We start from the raw sequence: 9,078 nt of genomic DNA, 5'->3' as shown, positions 1-9,078 counted from the left end.
GGGCGGGGCGAGGACAAAGCCAGCCCTCCAGCCCCGCCCCATTCCGCCCCGCCCCGCCCCGCCGCTCCTTGGTGCTCGCCGGGCTCAGTGGCCAGCGCCCTGCAAGTGTGTAAATCTTCAGCAAAGCGTCTGTTTTGCGTCTGGCTGCTGTACAGATTTGCAGGGCGGTCAGGCACTCTCTCCCATCGCCTTCGCCGTATGAGGCCTTGCTGCTATTTCTGTTTGATGCCAGAAAACTGAGACTCAACGGTGACTCACTCCCCAAAGATAAGAGTCGTTAGCTTACTGTGAACGATGTAGCTCCCATTTATGTTTAACCTTTGTAATACTTTTCTTTGTTTCTTCTTTTTTAATGAGACAGGGTCTTTCTATGTAGATCAGGCAGGTCTCGAACCTATAGAGATCCACCTGCCTCTGTCTCCTGAATGCTAAAGACCTGTGCTACCACACCCAGTCCTTCATACTACTTCAGCTCCCTGTTATAAAATCATGGAATATCAGTATTGGAATGGTCCTCAGAGACCTATTATGAAACCACAGAATAGTCACTTTTAAGGCGGCATAGAAAGCCTACGTTGGAATGACCTGACCTCTCTCTACCGTTGGAGAAGCTGATGGACAGAGAGAAGACATAAACACTGCCGCTTCCACACAGCCTGTCTGTAGGACAGGAAGAACGTAAGAAGGGTAATGGAAGCCTGGCGTGCTTGCTGCCTCTACAAGACAAGGAGCAGCAGGGTGCCAGAAGTCAGAGGAGCCCCTTGCCCCGGATTCAAACTCTCAGTGCCCTCAGAGAGACCCCAGTCTCCTGCACTTAGTTTGGGAATTCAGGACCCCCGGTACACAGCTGTTACTAAAAGCTTCTCAGGTGTGACACATCGCCCCACCTCCTCCACTCTCCACCTCCATCGCCATCCAGCTGTTTTTCACTGCTCTCTGCTGAGCAGACCTTGACCTGTGACGGGCCAGAGCAGACCCAGGCACATGGAAGTGCCACCTCATCAGGGTCACCCCGCCCCATTAGGACCTTAAGAGACTACGAGGTGTCTTGTAGGGACTGTCACGGGGATGCCCATACCATGACATGGTTATCCAGCCACTGGAGAAGCCACAACTCCCTCCCTGCCCCCAACTCTGACTCAGGAAGCCTAGACAGAGGAGATTCCTGAAACTTCTGTCTGCTGGGGAGGGAGAGGCGGCGGGGTTCTACTTTAAGTAATAATGGCAGAATGAGACCGGCTTTGGCGTCCGGGAAACAATACGCAGCTTGCTGTCTGTCTCTCGGACTCTGTTCCTGACAACAGCGCCAGGTTTCCTGAGACGGTTCAGATTTTCCAGGCTGGCCCCGGCTGAGTTCCTGCCAGGGGAAGGCTCAGTAAAGGAAGGGATGCAGATGGAGATAATGGAAAGGAAGTGTGCAGGCAGGTTAGGAGGGAAGTGGCCTTGCTGGTCACAGAGCTGAGTGTGTCCCAGGGTTTCTGAGGCAAAGCTACGGCAGCGGCAGTCCTTGGCTTGGGGCCCACCTCTGTTCCCAGTCCAATAGTTCCTGCTTCCCTCCTCCCTCCTAGACTGAGATCGCCCAGTAGATCTCGTGTTAGAGCCTGTCAGCCGGGTCGAAACCAGGGAGGGCCAAGAGTGTTTCCAGCCTGGGAGGCAGCATACTGTGTCTTCCCCTTCTAGCACTTTCGTGGCCCCTCCTGTCCTGTCAGAGCCTAGGTCAGCACTGATGATCTTGTTTTCGAGAGAAGACAGGAAACTTTTCTTCATGTTCATAATTATTGGGTTATTCGCTTTGTTCCTGCTTGACCAAACTGAACTGACCGGGCTCATAATTAAGCATTGCCTGGCTTGGAGAAAGGAAGCCCTTTCATGAACAGGGCTACCACAGCTAGACATAATGCATTTTATTACAGTAAGCTAAAAGCCACTGGACTGGAAGGCGAGTTCTCTGTGGAGCCTTGGAAAATCCTCCCCTCGTCAGAGTTAGACTTTTGCTTTATTCTGTTCTATGCTTGATTCCACTAAAAGTGAATACAGATGCAAGTTCCTTAACCGAAAACAGCGTGGAAACTCAGCTACAAGATGATGAGCACCCATGCATATTTTCTTCGTATTTTGGAATGGTTGATGTTGTGCCCTGGGTGTGAGACCCCCGAAGAGACCACCAGAGACACGAACTCACTGAAATGCAAAAGCAAGGTTTATTTCAATTCAAGCCATGGCAGGGGCCTCGGTCGAGCACCCCGATACATCGGAGGCTGGAGGAGGTGCCCGCCCCTCTGCAAGCTCAGTTTTTAAAGGCAAAAATCACAAGGTTACATCATTTAGGGGTGCAAGTACGGGTACAATTCTGATTGGCTCAAGTTTCAGGGGCTTTTCAGAATTTCCGTGTTATCTTACTTTGTTGTTTTAACCAGTTGTTTGTCAAACTTTATAGATTACCTCCGGCATTGGGGCATTCTGGGGTTAATCAATGGTTACCAGATAGTCCTTCAAACATCCTGACTTTGTACTTCGACCGTCTCTGGCATTGGGGCATTCTATGGTTAGTCAGTTGCTACCAGATGGCTCTTCAAGCCTCCTGACTTTGTCCTGGGACTTGCGTCAGCAGCTCTGAGAATCTTGAAACTCAGGCCTGTTTCAGGCTGGGGCGAGGGGCTTGCTTGAAATGGGGGTGCTTTGGTTCTTCAGTTGACTCAGTTTATTCCTCAGTGTAGCCAGAAGATCCTCCCTGTCCCTCCTGTGAAGGTGGCTCCCGGAGGAGGTCACCTGGACCAAACAGCACAAGTGCCTCATTTGATAGTAGCTGTGCTTCATCTCCTGCCTGATGGCCACAAGATGGAATCTCCCAGTTTGGATTCTGTTTCTGTTTTAAGCTCAAGGCAAATCACAAACGCCATTTTAGAAAAAATTAGGGCCAGTTCAGCCGGTAAGGTGCCTGCTGCCAAACCTGACCTGAGCTTGATCCCCAAGGACCTACATGGTAAGGAGAGACACAACTCCTGCAAGTTGTCCTCTGACACACACACACACACACACACACACACACACACACACAAACACACGCACACGCACACACTAAATGAAACGTAATTTAAAAAATAAACATTGGACAGGATCGTCTGCCCGTCATTTTTGCTCTTGTTTGAAGATTTTATGGTGGTTGCTTGACCCGAGGCAGGTTCATGGGAGGGGAAGAGCTCTAACTTTAATACCCCCCTTAGCATGTGGCTGAGTCAGTCGGCTTTCTGTCTTGGAATGGACTGCTAAGGTCAACAGCACTGGAGTTCCCACTGAGAGCAGAATCCTAAACTCCAAAGCTGGAAATGGCTCCAGTCGCTGCTGGTTCCATCCTGACAGCCTAAGCCATCTACCTCAGGTCCACGAGAGTGCTCCACCCCAGCCTCTGAAAAATACCAGAGGTTATGACTTACTGAATCAGTAGTGGCTCTTTGTCAGGAATAGCACAGTGTCCTTTTTCTCTTAAGGTAATTCCTCCCTGGGCAAGAAGATCACAGCTTTTGCATAGGCAACATTATCTGATCAAAATACAAAAAGTACTAGAAAGGGAGACAGAGTCCCAAAGGGTGCCAAGATCAAAGATTAATTACTCTCTGCCTGAAAAATAGCTTTGATGTGCTTCTGTGAGACCCTACTCGCTGTCCTTCAAAGACAGAACACCGCAGAAGCTTGGGAGTGGCCGGGACACAGCACATGGCCTTTTCAGGACACAGCTTTCAGGAATCTCTAGGTGCTTCCTGACCCTTCAAAAAGGAGCCAAGTCCCCAGAATCGAGACAATCAGTCTTCTTCAAGGCCCGTGAGAGCAAAACTGGAAAGAGGAAGAATAAGCCACGGCGATTTGGGGAGTGTTAGCAAGAGATGGGAATCTGTGTTTTGGCAACACTGGATTTATCTTGTGCTGGCTGGAAATCACTCTGGTCTGGTTTTTTGGGTTTTTTTGTTTTGTTTTGTTTTGTTTTTTGTTTTTTGGGTTTTTTTTGGCTTGATTTTGTTTTTCTGTAATTGACAATGTTCCATACTTGTTCACTGGTTTGATTTGTAAATTCCTGAAAAAAGTAAGCAAAGTTTCTTTGCGTCAATTTGGCCAGATTCAGTTGCATTTTACCATTCTATAAACTCATGATGGGATAAGGAGAAGACTATGACTCCAAACACAGAGGCTGGGGTGTTTCTGGGGGTGGGGTGGGGGGCTGGTTCTGAACACAGACCAGGCCCTGGGTTCCATCCCCGGCACCCTTCCCACCTCCTCATGAAAGTCACAGGGCTGGGTGAGGGCCCAGTGAGTTAAGGCATCTGCCACCAAGCCTGAGTTGACTCCAGAGGCCCACACGGGGGAAGGAGAGAACTGACTCCTACCAGCTCTTCTCTGACCTCCACATGCGTGCTATGACACACACGGATGTGTGCACGAGAGCACACATGTGCGCACACAATAAAATTAACAACAGCAACCCCCAGAATCCATGTGACGTGGGCCTAAATAATTCAGGGAGGTCATTAAATGCTTTGAAGCCCACGTGGTCATTGTTTATAGAAGGAAAGCTACGCTGCGTGCATTTGTCCTGCTTTGAAATTTCTCAAATATGTAATTTTATTCTTTTATTTGATCATTTGTGAGGTCCGGACACTCCGCCTCTTGGTTCATTTGTTTCTACGCTACTCTCGTATTTTTTCAAGAAACTGGGTTACAAAAGGATTTTTATAAGTTAACTGCTTCCCCATACACGTGTTAAAGGTCAGGACGACCAGCGCCTCTCCTCTGTTTGCTCAAGGACTAAGCTTCTAACGGCTGCTTATCACATGGGCTAAAGTCAAAACTCCATGGGCCCTCCCAACCCGGCCTCATGCATTTCTCCAGGCTCCTTTCTTCTCTAAAACAATAGTTTTATTAATTTTTGAGAATGTTATGCAATGCATTTTGAACATATTCATCCCTCCCTCTCCCCCCACCCCCTCCTACCAGATCCACCCCCAACTCCCGACCCACCCAACTTCCTGTTTTTTTTCCCCTCTTTCTCGTTTGTTTTTAACCATCCCAGACTCCTTTCTTTTAATGCACACTTCCTTTCCCTATGTTCTCTGCACTGGTTGTGCTCTCCTTCAAAATGTGCCAGCGTACCCCAAAACACAGAAGGTCTTGAATCCAGTATAGAGCACGTAACAATCTCAATAGCACCTGACTGAGCCAGATGTGACAGTGTGCGCTTACAGAACTAAACAGGAGGGAAACCGAGGTATTTAGGCCCGCTTAATCCAGGGAGTGCGAGGCCAGCCTGACTTACATAGTAAGACCCCACTTCTCAACAAAGAGCACAGAACAAAACCCCCACCCGGCTGACATGAGAAAAGACATTTCTAAACGCAGTAAACCAAGGTGGGAGAGACACACAAAAGTGAGTGATCTGTGCTGTCTGTCAAATGCGCCCTTATAGAGAGGGTTCCAAACGTAAAAAGAAGAGAATGGAAACCCCCTGTCCATCACCTTCTCTGAGAAGGAGCATACTTGTTAGTCTATATGAAATAGTGTCTCCAGCTCCCACTCTAGGGTTACCCCATTCAAGGGTCACTTCCTTCTGACTCCACTGGAGCCAGGTTGGTTCTGCCTCCATGAGACGCCCAGGAACTGTCTGCATTTCTCCATCTTTCTTGTTAGCGTTGTTCTGTTGGAGTCCATTTCTCTCACGAGCTTCATGAACGTGATGTCCGCTACTGAGGTTCTCAATAAGTATTAGGGGAATGGGGGGAATAAATGAATAAATGATCTCAACAGCTCCTCTCCATAATGGCTTCCAATACATCTTTCTCATATCTCCAGAACATTGCAGGGCACAGAAAAACTGACCTTTCTGTCTCTCATATTTGGAAGTTTTCCGGGGTCTTGAATGAAAACTGAGGCCACAGGAGACTGAGGGTGATTCCTGGTAGTAGAATGCATGCTCAGCATGCACAAGGCTCCGGGTTTAATATCCAGCACCTTCCCTGACAAAGAAACCCATGTGAAATAACATGGCACCTGTACTACCATCTCAGAGGCAATCAGATTATTCCTCCTAGCTGTCTGTATCAACAGATCCTCTACTTGAGAGCCTAATTCTGTCAAGATAGACTCGTAGTCAGCATTAATTTTGCCTTAATTTTGTGAAAGTCTGTCACACCCCTAATACTCTGGCAAACTTTTTGTGTGCATGTGTGTGTAGGTATATGGTATATGTTCATGCTCATGTCAATATGTATGAACATGTAAGTACACATACGTATGATGCCTGTGAAGGTCAAAGGTTAACACTAGATGTCTTCCTCAATCACTTTCTACCTTATCTTTGGAGACAAGGTCTCTCCTGACTGACGTCCCCCAAGAGGAGGGAATCTCAATCGAGAAAATTCCTCCATAAGATCAGATTTGTAGGCAAGCCTGCAGGGCATTTTTTTAATTAGTGATTGACCTGGGAGGGCTCAGCCCATCATGGGTGGTGCCACCCTGGGCTGGTGGTCCTGGGTTTTATAAGAAAGCAGGTTGAGCAAGCCAGGAGGAACAAGCCAGTAAGCAGCACCCTTCCATGGCTCTGCATCCATGGTTCCTGCCTTGGCTTCCCTCAGTAGACTGTGTGACTTGGGATATGTGAGCTAAATAAACCTTTTCCTCCCCAAGTTGTTTTTTGGTCATGGTGTTTCATCATAGCAATAGTAACCCTAACTAATAGTTACTAGTAGTAACCCTAACTAGGACATGGCCACTCACTGATCCTGGAGCTCATTGATTGTGCTAGGCTGGCTGGCCAATGAGCTCCTGGAGTCTGCCCATCCTTACCCACTACCTGAGTGCTGGGTTAAAGAATTATGTGGATACTGGGGATCCAAACTCAGGTCCTCATACTCCTGTAGAAGACACTTTGCTGACAGGTCCTTAGCCTCTGTTCTGAATTCTTGACACATGGTTCAGCTGTGCTGGTTAGTGGCAATTCCATTGGCCATGGTTCAGAAGAACCGAGCATCGAGTTAGCATCCTTAAGTGTGAAATTACATTTCTTGATGAATTAGAATATAATTCAGTTAAATCACTGCTGTGAGAGCTTGAAGCAGAGTGTAACCACAAGTGTTTCTGGCTCCCCACTGCATTCACTGAACTTTTTTCAACCTTTCCAGGCTCTGGGACCCAGCCAAGCACTTCCTAAGACAACTGCCTTGGGGAGCGGTTAGGCCAGCCTGGCTAGCTCTTAGGAGTCAGGTGGGTTGGTTGACAAGTCCTTTCACTCCTAAAGCAGGATTCACTTACTGGACATCCCACCCTGTCACCCCCAGCCCACCTTGGACTGCAGCCTCTGTCTCTACCATCATCCCCAGGCATCTCCATGTTCCTCTGCCCTTTCTGCCGCACATTCTGGCTCTATTCCTTGACACCAGACTACGGGGACACTGCAGAAAATATGGTAATAAGTGTGGTGTGGGCTAGCACCAACCAGAGAGTAGCCATTGTATAAATATGGGGTTGTGTGATTCACGTAGGCCTCTACCAAGTATTAGTCTTTTATTTGGGGGATTTGCTGGGAGCCCCTGGGGTGGTTGAATGATGGAGAACATTTAGAAGGCAGCAGAAGAGTGAATTCCAGGGCTGGAGAGATGGCTCAGTCGCTAAGAGCACTGTTCTTCCAGAGGACCAGAATCCAGTTCCCAGCCCCTCATCTGGTGGCTGGCAATAGCATGTACTTCAGCTCCACAGGATCTATGCAATCTTCTAGCCTCCTCTGACACCTACATGCATATGTCCATTCACACTCAGACACAGATAGGCAGGCAGGACAGACAGACAGACACACACACACACATACACTGTATGCATATTCTGAGGTCCATGCTTTTAATCCAAGCACTCAGGTAGCAGAGGCAGGTGGATCTCTGAGTTCAAGGCCAGCCTGGTCTACAGAGTTGAGTTCCAGGATAGCCAGGGCTACACAAAGAAACCCTGTCTCAACCCTCCAGTCCTCCAAAAGAACTTTGGTTCAGGTTTGTTTTTTTTTTTTTTTTAATTTTCCCCTTTTAAAGAAATACTTACGACTGTCCACTGTGTCGAGTGATTTCCTACAAGATGTTGTAAGGTATTGTTTTTGTCTAGGGGTCTTGATCCAGTCTGCTTTCTCCAACAATTAAAGACTTAAAAGACAGGAAAGAACTCAGGCACAACAGGCAGGAACAGCTAACAAAGTTTATTACAGGTTAAGAAGCACACGTTCTGGGCTAGAGAGATGGCTCAGAGGTTAAGGGCACCAACTGCTCTTCCAGAGGTTCTGAGTTCAATTCCCAGCACCCACATGGTGGCTCACAACCATCTGTAATGAGATCTGGCACCCTCTTCTGTGTACATAATAAATAAAATCTTAAAAAAAAAAAAAAAAAAAAAGATGCACACGTTCTGATTTAAAAAAATCGGAAGCTATACCTGTGGAGTCTCAGCAACGTGGAAGTCTAAACATGAGCTGAACAAAGACAATGACAGACGTGCTGAAGGATGGGAGGGGCTCAAGAGGCCTCAACCTTATACAAAGAACTGCAGGCAACTAAGGAAGGCTGAGAGCAGAAGACCACGTCAGCTGGTTGTTCACTAGCAAATGGTCAGCTCTGAGCGCGCGCGCACACACACAGCAAAAGAAGCCATGAATTTGAAAGAGAGCAAGATAGGGTACATGGGAGGCTTTGCGGGGGAGGAAAGAGAAAGGGGAAATGATATAAATGATAAAAAAATGCAAATATTATTTTAAAAACATAAACGCCATCCATCACAGTTCTGAAGGCTTTCCTGAAATCAAGGTTGTAGTGTAGGCAGAATATTCTGTCCTGCCAGCCGGCTCCCATCACAGTATACAAAACAGTTGTTCCACAATAGTGTTGGTGGGCCACACTCCTGGATGGTTTATTATTATTATTTTGTTTTTGGTTTTTGAAAAGGGGTCTTACTGTATAGCCCTAGCTGGTCTGGAACTCACTATATAGATCAGGTTGGCCTTGAACCTTTGGAAATCTTCCTGCCTCAAGTGCTGATGAATGTCACCATGACTGGCTG

This window comes from Peromyscus leucopus, chromosome 12 (assembly GCF_004664715.2).
Source record: "Peromyscus leucopus breed LL Stock chromosome 12, UCI_PerLeu_2.1, whole genome shotgun sequence".
In the NCBI taxonomy this organism is placed as follows: domain Eukaryota; kingdom Metazoa; phylum Chordata; class Mammalia; order Rodentia; family Cricetidae; genus Peromyscus; species Peromyscus leucopus.
This window is presented reverse-complemented; position numbering follows the sequence as displayed.